General features: G+C 45.0%; 1 long non-coding RNA gene across 2 annotated transcripts in view; it reads left to right on the forward strand.

Moving 5' to 3' along the window:
- Nucleotides 1-5,030: 5,030 nt before the first annotated feature.
- AU019990 (expressed sequence AU019990) overlaps nt 5,031-12,634 on the forward strand; it is a 54,872-nt gene continuing 47,268 nt past the window's right edge. The window contains exons 1-2 of one of the 2 annotated variants that reach the window (NR_033468.1): nt 5,031-5,240; nt 9,712-9,851. This is a non-coding gene — a long non-coding RNA (expressed sequence AU019990). Of the gene's footprint in view, nt 5,401-9,711; nt 9,852-12,634 lie in introns of both variants that reach the window. The other variant, NR_033469.1, reaches the window with a different exon arrangement.

Raw genomic sequence — 12,634 nt, forward strand, 5'->3', positions numbered from 1 at the left:
TAGTGTTCCTGCAGGTCATAGTTGCGGTTATTGTCCTTTGACAAGGAATTTACTTGGGTAACATTGTTCTGGGCCAGTCATTAGGAACCACACCTGTATTCTGGACTCTTGTTTTCCTTTAAGATCAACTCCAGTCTATGAGTGTAGCTAAATGGTGGTGGAATGCTTGCCTTACATGGGGAGAGGACGGAAGGATGAGTTCAATTCCTATTTTACAAATAAATTAGTTAGGAAGCAAACAAATAAACCCGACTTTATTAACTGCCTATTCATCACTCCCTGGGTGCTGGCGGTCTCTTCATGCCCTATGGTAAAATACAAATCACGCATAAGCTCTACTGTTCTCTTACTCTGCCCCTGACCTTGGAAAACAAAGCTAAAGAAAGTCACAGAGCCAGACAAACAACTCCATCACACACAGCAGCCCAGTAGCCTTTACAACGATTCCTAGTGTTCCTCTGATCAATTCCCTCTTTCATTTCTCAGTTTAATTTTGCTGCAGAACAAACCACTCTGAAATGTAGTGTCTCGAACAACCATTCCATTATCCCACTCAGTGCTGCGGGCTGACCAGGCTCAGCTGGGGATTCAGGACTTATTGAGTTGACAGGCTCCAACGTTGCCTGGACCACAAGTCCAAGATGGACTCTTTGCACATGCGTGAACTCTCAGCGGGCATGGCTCAGGCAGGCAGCTCTCAATCCAACACCTCTACTTTCACCTTCCTTTCCTCATAGGCTTCCTCACAGCATGGCGCACTAAAGAAAGATGACTCACCTGGTGACTGGCTTCCCCTGGAGCAGCTATTCTAAATTTGCTACAGTAATTCGTTCAATAAAAGACTGGGTTTGTGGCTGGTGAGATGGCTCTGAATTAAAATCCCAGCAACTACATGGTGACTCACAACCACCCGTAATGAGATCTGACGCCCTCTTCTGGTGCGTCTGAAGACAGCTACATGTGCTTATATATAATAATAAACAAATCTTTGGGCCTGAGCGAGCAGGGACTGAGCGAGCAGGAGTCCTAAATTCAATTCCCAACAACCACATGAAGGCTCACAACCATCTGTACAGCTACAGTGTACTCATATACATAAAATAAATAGATAAATTAAAAAAAAGATTAGGTTTGTTTATTTGTTTGTTTGAAGTGTAGGGTGGAAAAAAGCTTTGGCAAATACAAACTAAGGAATGTTTTGATCCTAATGCAGCGTTGGGACCTGCTCAAGTTCATGTCAGCATTTTCTGCCCTTTTCTACGACTCAAAACAGTTATGTACACAATAATGATTTCCCCGTAAACTCAGCATATACAGGTAGTCCAGCAATTAGGAGGTAGAGGTAGAAGGGTCAGGAGTTCAAGGCCAGCTCCAGCTCCATGAAAATCTGTCTCAAAACCAAACAAATAAACAAGCAAGCAAACAACAATGCTCATCAGCTACGCCTTGGATCCTTCACATCTCTTTTTCTGTTTTCTAACATGGACCTGTTACATACAGGAGTGTGAAACAATCCTCCTTAAAATATACAAACTTCTCTGCGAGGTTATAACATTGTTTCATTAATTCAGTGTCGGTGAAGCGATCTGTATCTATGGAGTTTAAGAACTACTCTGGCTTAAGATCTGGAAGGAGACTACATTCAAGATGGCTGCCGGGCATGCAGCTCTACTAGGGTTGGAAGATTCATCCCCAAGATGGATCCTGGTCCTTGGAAGGAAGCTTCAAATCTTCTTTCTGGTTATACCTCTGGGAACTAAATGATCGAGGCAGGGTAGAAACCCAAGAATGGGATTAAAATTTTCCTACCTCTAACCCCTCCAGTAATTGGTTGTAGCCCATATTATTTAAGCAATAGTTTTAAATCGAGAAACAAGGTTTGCACAACAGAAGCTGGTAAACACTAAGACTTTTGGGTATAGGATTTAGCACTGCAATACATAGCAACAGAGCAAACCTCAACAGATTGTCTCACTTTTGGCTGTCTTCCCCAAGAGTACAAAATCTAGAGAAAACCAGGGAAAGGTCACTGGACATGAGGCATCCCATATCATATCCACGGTGTCCTATTAGTCACATAAGTCAACTGTAGTCAGGGAGAAGAGATGGCACAGGAAGAGATGGCTGAGTGACTGAGCTAGTCCAAAGGAGATAAAACACTGGGGAAGAGCATGAGGTCATAGAGTTAGACCCAAGGCAGTCAGTCAAGAGCAAGTGAGGATTCCTGGATCTTGAAGCAGAGCAGAACAACACAGCCAGTCTTCAGCCCCTGGCTTGGCTGCAGAAGATAAGCAAAAACAGGGGATGATGATACCCATTCCTCCTTCCTCGGTGTTCCTGCATGCGCAACAGAAGCAGCCAGCAAGCTCTTCAAAGGCCACTTTGCAATTTCTTGGCTGAGTTACAACAAGAAGAAGATTTCTCTTGAAATATTAATTGGTTTTTATGGTGATAGGAAAGATATTTTTAACCCCTAACAAGAAATCAGGGGCACCAGAATGATGTCCTCACACAACGAGGACTTAGCCAGGAAGCTCACGTGTGCCAACATCATTAAGTGTTAACTCTGCAGAACAATCATGGCCAGGCTTCGTGCTGGGTTCAAAGGAGATGATTTTTCTAGGAAGCCCTAATTGAAAACTGAAGCAAAGCGGACTTTGTGATCAAAACAGGAAGGGAACACCAGGTTGCGAGATGACAATAACCTTAGAGCTTTGTTCTTACACAACAAGCAGGGAAGCAGAAAGCCTTAAAATGGCTTTCATCTGAGTCTGGGCTTTTGGAAGGGTGCCCTCTCCATTCTGTCTCCACTTCCCTCTGGCTGGCTTTTCCCTGTCGCCTCAGTGACTCTGCTTTCATCACGGGCAGCAAGGACACCTATGTTGCCCAATCCCACGCATGTTTCTGCTTTTGTGTTTTCTCATCTAACCAATGCCAGTCAGTCAATCGCCCACTGTTTCTGGAAATGTTGTTCTCCTGGTACCAGGAACGCCCTTTCTCACTGTTTGCTGTATCCTTGGCTGTTTGCTACGGCCACTGTTCAGCCTCTGAATGTTGAGGGTCTGGAGCACTTCGATCATGTCTATGATCCTCTGTGTGATTTTATCCAGTTCATTGGCTTTGATGTCATCAGAGGCCATGTGCTGACATTTAGGTCCCTGTCCCTGATCTCTCCCTGCAGCCTGAGATGACTATATCCAACCTGTCCTGTTGACATTCTCATAAGGGATTCCACAGACACCCAGAAGTACCTCCTGCTCTTGCTCCTTACCATCCAAACCTGTTGCTCCACCCTAAGCCTTTCCTGTCTCGAAACAGTACCATCTATCATGTAGATGCCCTACTTGGGTTTGTTCCTCCCCCCACCCCCCTCTGAGTCCAATACATCCAAGGTGCTGCCTATTCGGTCTCCAAAGCCCACCACAAACATGTCCACCTCTATTCCTGCCTGCCTCTTTTTCTGGCCAACCTGTTTTGTTTTGTTTTGTTTTGGAGGTAAGGTTTCTAGAGACAGAGTTCAAGGCCAGCCTTATCAACATAGCAAGCTCCAGGCTGCTAGGGCTACATAGTGAGGATTTTTAAATTTTTACTTTCTAAAAGTTATGAACATGCATTCACTCACGTCTGTGTTCATGAGTGCTGGTGCCCGCAGAGGCCAGAGGCATTGGAATCCCTGGAGTGGAGCTACAGGCATCTGTAAGCCACTGATGTGGTTAATGGGGGTCAATCTTGGGTCTTTTTTTTTTGCAAGAGCTGTTAACTACTGAAGTATCCCCCCAGCTCCAAAAATTCTAACCATCTTCTCAAACTCATTGTGTGTCACTGTCTTTGGCTTTCAACACTAATCTTGGCCAGCCAAAGGGTCTCTGCGTACGTTGTTCCATTTTCCTAGAAACTCTCCCCATGTATTTTTCTCTTCTTTTAAGTCTTAGCTTACTACTCAGAGTAGCCTGTCCTGCTCATCCTATCTGAAATCAGTTCCTTTGTTCCTTAATGACTTGGCTCTTCTCTTTCTATCACCACAGTAAATCCCACAGTCCCAAGGCGCCCCCCCCCCCTTTCTTTTTTCTACAGCTGAGCCAATTGAGTGTCTTAAGAATCGTGTTAGGGCTGACAAAAACCGGGAAGCCTCATGCCTCTTTCCTGCATGGAAGTCTGCTGCAAGTGACCTTTCACAGTTGCACTCAGATCCTAATTCGGAAAACGCACGTCAGCACATGACGCTAAAAAAGGAGGTTGCTCTCGAGACCCCTTCAGTGAAAGTAGTTGGCTACCCAGTTCCTGTTTTGCTGTAGGCTGGGTTCTCAGTGACACAGCTGTCTTCAGCAGAGCACGGAGACAGTGGGAGAGTTTTCTCATGGTAAGCCTCCTTTCCTGTGTTTCTCACTAGAGTTGATTGTTATTCTTGTGTTCTCTTTCTCTAAGACCAGGTCCCAGGAGATGGACATTAGAAGAAGACAGGAAGATCTGAACTCAACTTAAATGCCTGTGAATGTGTGAATGAGTCTCCAGATTGCATTCTGGCGCTTTGAAATTGTAACATTTCTGGGAAAGCAGACATTCGAGAGCCACATCAGTGCAGCTCATTTAGTCCTTGAGAAGACATTTAGGGTCCATGAGGAGGACAGCTGCTCATGGCAAGACCCTTTGTCATTCATCCTGAGCACACAACACATCTAACAATTATGCTGTTTAGCTTTGTTGGTTGCTTCTGTGTTGTGTGCATCTCACTTGCAGCCCAGATTGTCCTGAAAGTCCAAATCCTTTTGCCTCCCTGAGGTTGGGATCACAGGCAGGTACCATCACACCTGGCATAATTATGCTCCTGAAATCACTTGGCCTAGATGTTGATCAGCAGCCAAGTATTCAGCAGAATTGAATGCATTGGCACGCCTCACCTGTTTCCAGCATTCAGAAAAGCACAGGTGACCTGAGTTGACCCTGAAGTTCTAGTTCACAGGGAAGCCCCCAAAGAACCACCCTCAGAGTATGCATCAATATAATCTGAAGAGCCAGGGCTGTGGCTCAGTGGTAGAGTGCTTGCCTATGATATGCAAGGACTCAGGTTGGAGCCCCAGTGCTGAAAGAATCAGGAAATTAAGTCATGAAGTGGTGCCTGGGCAGATAGAGGCCTTAGGAGGAAACTGCATGTTTTGAGGGACAGAGCTGGGTCAGCAGAGTGTTTCCACACAAATGAACTGACTTCTGCATTGAGAACGTGAATCAACAGATCCCACAAGGTCAGTGTTCCCAGGCTCCCAAGTCCTTGAGGAATTCTGGAAGGAAGCTGTTTATAGTCGTTTTTCTAAGGAAGAAATTGGAGAGTTGAGATATATGCTTTCTCCTGCCATCTTCATGGCCTTCATGGCCTGCTTCAGGACTCAGTGGGAAATTCAAAAGGTACATTGTGACATCAAAAGGAACACTGGTACCATTGACAGTTGTTAAGAGTTTGTGTTGCTGAGGCTTAACCCTAGGCCTCAGCAAATGCTCTCCCACTGAGCTATACACCCTCAGCCTCAACTATTTAAAGTCCCTTCCCTTCCCTTCCCTTCCCTTCCCTTCCTTTCCCTTCCCTTCCCTTCCTCTCCCCCCCCCCCCCCCCCCCGTTGTTGTTGGACAGGGTCTCACTATGTAGCCCTCACAGGTCTAGAACTCAAACTGTAGATCAGGCTAACCTCAAACTCACAGAGATCTGCCTGCTTCTGCCTGTGCAGTGCTGGAATTAAAGATGTGTGCCACTATACCTAGTCAGCCTTTAATTTAAAAATTCACCATAAAGGCCAGATTGCTGGGTATGAGGTTTTCCTAGCTAACCAGACTATATCTGTCAAGACTGTTTTTCCCCCCTACTTTGTGAGAGGAATTATTTTTATAGAAGATAGGAGTTTCTGATTACTACCTGCCCCCCCCCCCCCCACACCTTCCCAATTCCTCCTCTTTATCTTTTTGGTTTTATGGGACAAGGTCTGCAGACCATGCTGCCCATAAACCCATGACATCCTCCTGTCTTGGCTTCCTGAGTGACCACAGACATGTGGTACTCCATGGCTTTTGTCCCATTTAGTTTTTCTGCGGGACATTACATCAGACCCATCTCTAACACGGAGCATCTGGTAAACTTCTGAAAGAAGTTACAAAATGCCATGAGACCCAAGCACAGCTCTGCTTTTGTTATGCAACAGTGGAAGCTTGCCACACTCCATGCTTCGTGAGTCAGCCACATTGGCCAATCCTGAGCTCCTGCCTTCTTTACTGGTGTCCTGTAGGAACGGGCGGCTCCAAGCGCTTCCACTGTTGGGAAAGTAAAGCAAGATATACAAGGTCAATAAATGCTCCAGAGCTGGGAGACCTTAGAGGGCTCTGCTGCTGCTCACAAGTGCCTTCCTCGGTCTTCCTCCCCATCCACTCCCCACCTTTCTTTTTGACAGAATCAGAGCTATTTAAAAATATATTAATGTAGATTTTAAGCCTGTGTGAGTAGGCTCTTCAAAAGGCTTCTCTAATACATTAAACACACACACACATCACTACTGACTAGACTTTAATTCTGGAGATAATAAACAGATTAGAAGTTTCCTACTTTGGGGGCTGGAGAGATGGCTCAGTGGTTAAGAGCACTGGCTGCTCTTTCAGAGGTCCTGAGTTCAGTTCCCAGCACCCACGTGGCAGCTCACAACTGTAACTCTAGTTCTAGGGGATCTGACCCCCTCTTCTGGTCTCCAGGGGACCAGGCACATATGTGGTTCACAGATATACATACAGGTAAAACACTCATACACATAAAATGAGATAATTTTTTAAAAAGTAGTTTTACCTTAAAAGAGTTTTCCTACATTTTAAAATGACCTAAATAGAAAACAATTACCACACACACATATATATGTGTGTGTGTATATATATATATATATTTTTTTTTTTTCTAGGCAAGCAGCCTACCGATTGAGCCACATCCCTAAACTTCTATGTGTTTTTAGGCAGGAAGACTGAAAGAAAAGAACTTTCCCTCTTTCTACCTCTACAGCATACCTGACAATTACATCATCCCAAACCAGGAAGAAAACATGGGGATGTTGCCCATAGCGACTGTTTATTAGTAGGACATTTAGTCCATCTCAACTTTTTCTGTGGTGACACTTGTACAGGTTCTACTTCCCTATTCTTACGACAAGGCCACATTGTCAAAACTCTTCCTTCTGGAATCACTTGGCTCATTAGCTGTAATAGAAACAAAAACAAAGGAGGGGAGGGGCATGATGGGAGGGGCAGGGAGGGGAATGTCTGCGATACCAGCACCTAAGAGGTACATACAAGAGGATCAGAAGCTCAAGGTGATCTTTAGCTATACAGCAAGCTAGCCTAGGCTGCATGAAACCTTGTAACCTTCTCCCTTCCCCCACGACGTGGGAGTGATTGGTATACATCTGTAATCCCAGCACTTGAGAACTAAGACATAAGATCATGAGTCTTGAGTCTGAGCTAAATAGCAGGTTTAAGGCTAGCCTAGGCTGCATAGACAGACTCTGTCTTTTTTTTTTTTTTTTTTAATTTACAATGTTTTCCCTGGTCTCTCTGGTTTGTTTTTCCACCATGATGGTCCTGTACTCAGACCCTGTCAGTTCAATCCTCTTCATCAGAGCTTGTTCTTGAGTACATTCAAAACCCCTGCCTGGGGCTGGAGAGATGGCTCAAGTTCAGTACCCAAAACCCACGTCAAGACGGAACACATGGCCTGTAACATCAGTTTCAGGAGGGTCCCATACCTTTGGCTTCCAGACACTCACAAGCACATGGACACAAACACACACAGGTGTAATTAACAATATTAATCTTGTTTTTAAGCCATAGATTGAACCCCAGCTCTTGTCCAAAGAGCTTGATCTTGAGTTCTGGTCCATTTTTCTCCCGAGCAGCACATCCTGTGATGTGTCTTACCTGGAGGCCCACTTTCCAGTCCTTTCCAGAAAGTTCTTGCCTATGTCTACGTCTCGTAGCACATTTCCCTGTAGTACTTTCAGCAGCTCAGATTTTAAAGTCTTTGCCCCACGTGTGTGTGTGTGTGTGTGTGTGTGTGTGTGTGTGTGATTGTTGAGACAGAAATGGGTGTTGCCTATGCAAGAGCAGGGAGTGCTTTTGACCACTGAACATCTCTTCAGCTAATTGAATTTACTTTTGTGCTGGGTGAAAGATATGGCTCAGGGAAATAACCCCAGGGATTGACAGATAGGATACTCAAAGCTAAAGAGATTCTATACAACAAAGGAAACCACCGGCAGAGGGAATGCAACCTGCAAAAATAAATTTCGCAAGAAAATATGTGGATCTGGATATATTAAGCGCATTAACTTAGGCTCATAAAGACAGATACTGAACATTCTCTCCATGTGGATCCTAGTGTCCAGTTTCGTATGTGTGTATTTATGTCAGAGAAGCAAGACAGGAGCCGGGGCGGGGGGGGGGGGGGGGGCGGGGGGGGCTTTAAGGAAAGGTGATGGGGAGGATAATAGAACACATTTGGAAAGGAGAGTACTAGGTGGAAGGGCATGGCTCGGGAGGGGCTGAAGAGGACCTAGAGAAGCATCAACCAAAACAAAGTAGCTAAGAAAAGCCAGAGTGACTCTTGTTACTCTGTATGCTAATCAAAACCCTTAAAACTGTAAATAAATGTATACAGATACTGGGTCTGCTTGTACATGCCTATGATCAGCACTGTGGAAATGACAGAAGGGTCTGGTTTGAGTCTTGGCTACATGAGACTCTGTTTTAAATCCCCTTCCCCCCACCTACACAAAAACACTAGGCAACTTTTAACACAGTCTGAATCTAAATATAAAAGGAGGAAGTAAAATGTTTTCCAAACACACCCTGTAATTTGCAAAGTTACCTCTTTCCAAAGAATATAGAATTTCACCTATTACATAAAGAGTGTTCTTTCCTTGATCCAACTTTCCCTTCCTGGATTAGTTTATATTTCCCAGACTTCAGGAACATGAAAGAGGTCTGTAATCAAACTGCCCTGTTTCTTCACAACTGCTTTCAGCAGCATAAAGGAGAGCCAGCCGAAGCTGCTCTTTGAATGGCACGATACAGACTGCTCTAAATGACCAAAATAAACTAAAAAAAATACATGCATGTGTGCATGTGTATATGTGTGTGCATGTGGTGTGTGTGTGTGTGTGTGTGTGTGTGTGTGTGTGAAGGCTACATATCTTGTATACATTCTGTTTCCTGCTTTCTGGAAACAAAAATCTTAAGGCTTAAAGCTGGATTCAAAGTATCTAAATTCAGAGTAAATGGCAAGCAGTCAAATTCTGCATGGGCTACTCAGTACTCTTGAAATTCACCAGGCAGCTTCTCCAGTAATACAATAGCAATAATGGTGTTTACTGCACAGGCCTGTTAGGATCTCCAGTGAATTCACACTTGACACAAAGCACACATATAACTTATAACTAAAGTTACCATGGAACTTAGCACACGGGAAGTTTTGGTTATTCATATGTATATACCTGTCTGCATGTGTTTTCCTTAAAGGCAACTTAGGGCATGGAGGGCTGGAGGGAAAGAGTTTGTTTGGTTTATACTTCCAGGTCATAGTTCACTAATGAGGGAAACTAGGGCAGGGACTCGAGGAGGAACTTGATGCAGAAACCATGGAGGAATATTGCTGACTTACTCACAGGTTTGTACTTCTCTATCTTTCTAATGCAGGCCAGGAACTCTTGCCTATGGAGTGATACCACTCACGTTGGGCAGTATCTATTAACAATCAAGACAATCAAGACAAATACCCCATCGACATGCTCATAGCCCAATCTGATCTGGGCAGCCCTTCAGTTGAGACGTCCTAGGTGAGTCTAGGTTGTATCAATTTGACACTTAAAGCTAACCAGTGTTGCGGTGGTGGCGCACACCTTTATTCCCAGCACTTGGGAGGCAGAGGCAGGCAGATTTCTGAGTTTGAGGCCAGCCTGGTCTACAGAGTGAGTTTCAGGACAGCCAGGAACACAGAGAAACCCTGTTTTGAAACAACAACAACAACAAAACAACAGAAAAAAAAAAACAACAAAAGCTAACCAGTGCAATGGATTCTATGTTTCAGTTTTTGAAAATACTATAGGGCCAGTGAGATAGCTCAGTGGGTAAAGGTGCTTGTCACAAAGCCTAAAGACCTGAATTCAGTCCTAAGCCCCACATGGTAGGAGAGAGCTGACTCCTACAAGCTGTCCTGCTGTCCTCAGATCTCTATGTATGTTGGCCATAGAACCAGCAATCTGCACACACACCCCAAATAAATAAAGGCAAATAAACATAAAAACACTGCAGCTTAGAAATTATTTGATGTTTTCAGCTCTAGACCAAACATCAAAGGACTAGTTATGGGTTCATGAAGAACTCTTGTTCCTTTAAGGAGGCAATTTAAAGAAAATATAGTCTTCGTATGTGAAAATTAGCCATGAAAACGCGAGAAACATCATAATAAACCACATTCACAAACACATGTTTTCTTTACTTGAGTTAGGGTCTCATGTAGCCCAGGCTAGTCTCAATTTCTCCATGAAGCCCAAGGTGGCCTTAAATTCATGATCCTCCTGCCTCTACTTCCTCCATTCTGGAATAACAGGCTTGTACCACTAGGCCTGGCTATTGAGAACAGTTCTTGTCGTGCAGCTCAGGCTGGCCTTGAACTCAGAATCCCCTTGACATTAGATCTGGAGGGCTAAAATTGCAGCTATGTGTGATTACAGCCAGCTTCAGGCAGCATTTTCCATCTGTTCGAAGCACAGTGTATTTAGCTGGGACATTTGAATTTGCCTGAGAAACTGAAGTGAAATCACTGGCTTACAAATTGAGAAATGCAGAGACAGGCTGGCTTCAGAGTGAGCTGGGCAAATGTCATTTGAGCCAGAAGGTCAAGTCTCATGACTGTTTCTTGCCTCTGCTTTCTCATAAGCTTTTCCCATGGTTTTCTCATAATGTATGAGTAACTCAGAAGACACAGCATGTTCTTAGCTTATATCCAGAGACAGAAGGTGGCTTCTGCTTATCTTTTCGGGAGTGTTAGGAAAGATTCTCTCATTGTTTCCTGGCCCTAACTTGGAACCAGTATGGTCAGTATTGGAGGAGAAGGAAGAGGAGAAGGAGGAAGAAGAGGAGGAGAAAGAGGAGGAGAAGGGAGAAGAGGAGGAGAGGAGGAAAAGGAGGAAGAGGAGGAGATAGGCTTTTCCTAGTATCTTAAGCAGAAGATTAAATGTGAAATCATTTGCCCTAAAAATGAATCCCTCTGGGAATGCAGATGTGCATCCTGGGAAGCTGGTTTTGAGATAGCCTTTGAAGTGTAGATTCATTAGGGAAAAAGACCAATGCCTGGGGGAAGAAAGGGAAGGACGAGGGCTGAGCAGAAGCTGAACTATGTGGCAGTCTCACCAAGGGCTCCAGCCACCTTGGTGACCTTTCAGAGGGGTCCGATGTGAGTAGAGTGTCAGGGAGTGAGAGAGAGAGATCAGGGATTGAATCTCTATTCCCCATACCCTGATGTCCCAGGTGTAGTCTGTGTGGTGCTAAGGAAGGAAAGAAGGAAGGAAGGAAGGAAGGAAGGAAGGAAGGAAGGGAGGGAGGGAGGGAGGGAGGGAGGGAGAGAGAGGGAGAGAGAAGAAGAAGAAGGAGGAGGAGGAGGAAGAGGAGGAGGGGGAGGAGGAGGAGGAGGAAGAAAGGAAGGAAAAAGGAAGAAAGGAGGTAAGGAGGCAAGGAAGGAAGGAAGGAGTGATAGCCCCAAGGGACGGCTGCTTTTTCCGTAAGACATTCCACCGTCCCCTGATAACATTTCCAGTAACTAGGAGAAATAGTGCTGCCCACCTGAAGAGGAATCTTGGCAGTGTGTTGATGACCCAGAAGCAGCTATGGAAAAAGAGAAGTCTCCAGGTGTGTTCCCTCCAATACTCATCTTGAAACTCCATCTGCATGATGCTGAGAAGTGGGACAGGTGGGACCTTAAGTAGTGGCCAAGTATCTGCCCTCAAGCTGAGTACGGTGGCAGTGGCAAACCTGTGATCTCAGTACCTGAGAGGCAGAGGCAAGCAGATATCAGGCTAGTGAGCTTGAGGAGGACAGTACTGGTTACATAAGGCTTTTCCTCAAAAAAATGTGGAAGGAAGGAAGGAAGGAAGGAAGGAAGGAAGGAAGGAAGGAAAGAAAGAAAGAAAGAAAGAAAGAAAGAAAGAAAGAAAGAAAGAAAGAAAGAAAGAAGAGAGAGAGAATAAAGTCTGTCATGAGTTACATTAGCTCATTCATATGAGTAATAAGTTGTGGGCCAATGAGCTCCCTCCCTCCCTCCCTCCCTCCCTTCCTCCCTCCCTCCCTCCCTCTCTCCCCCTCCCTCCTTCCCTCCCTCTCTCCTTTCCTCTCACCTTCTTTTTTCTTCCTTGTTTCTCCCTGCCCTTACACTAGTCCAGGCTAGCCTTGACTTCCCAGTCCTTTTGCCAGCTGTCAATGCTGGGCTCCATAGGTTTTCTAGGAAGTAGCTCTCCTCTAGGTCACAGCGTACCCTCCTTTGCCACATGATCCCCTGTGTCACCTATGACCTCTTCCTGTAAGAAAGTCATATAGATCCATGGGCGACATCAATTCTCCTTTC

Source organism: Mus musculus, chromosome 2, assembly GCF_000001635.26.
Source record: "Mus musculus strain C57BL/6J chromosome 2, GRCm38.p6 C57BL/6J".
In the NCBI taxonomy this organism is placed as follows: domain Eukaryota; kingdom Metazoa; phylum Chordata; class Mammalia; order Rodentia; family Muridae; genus Mus; species Mus musculus.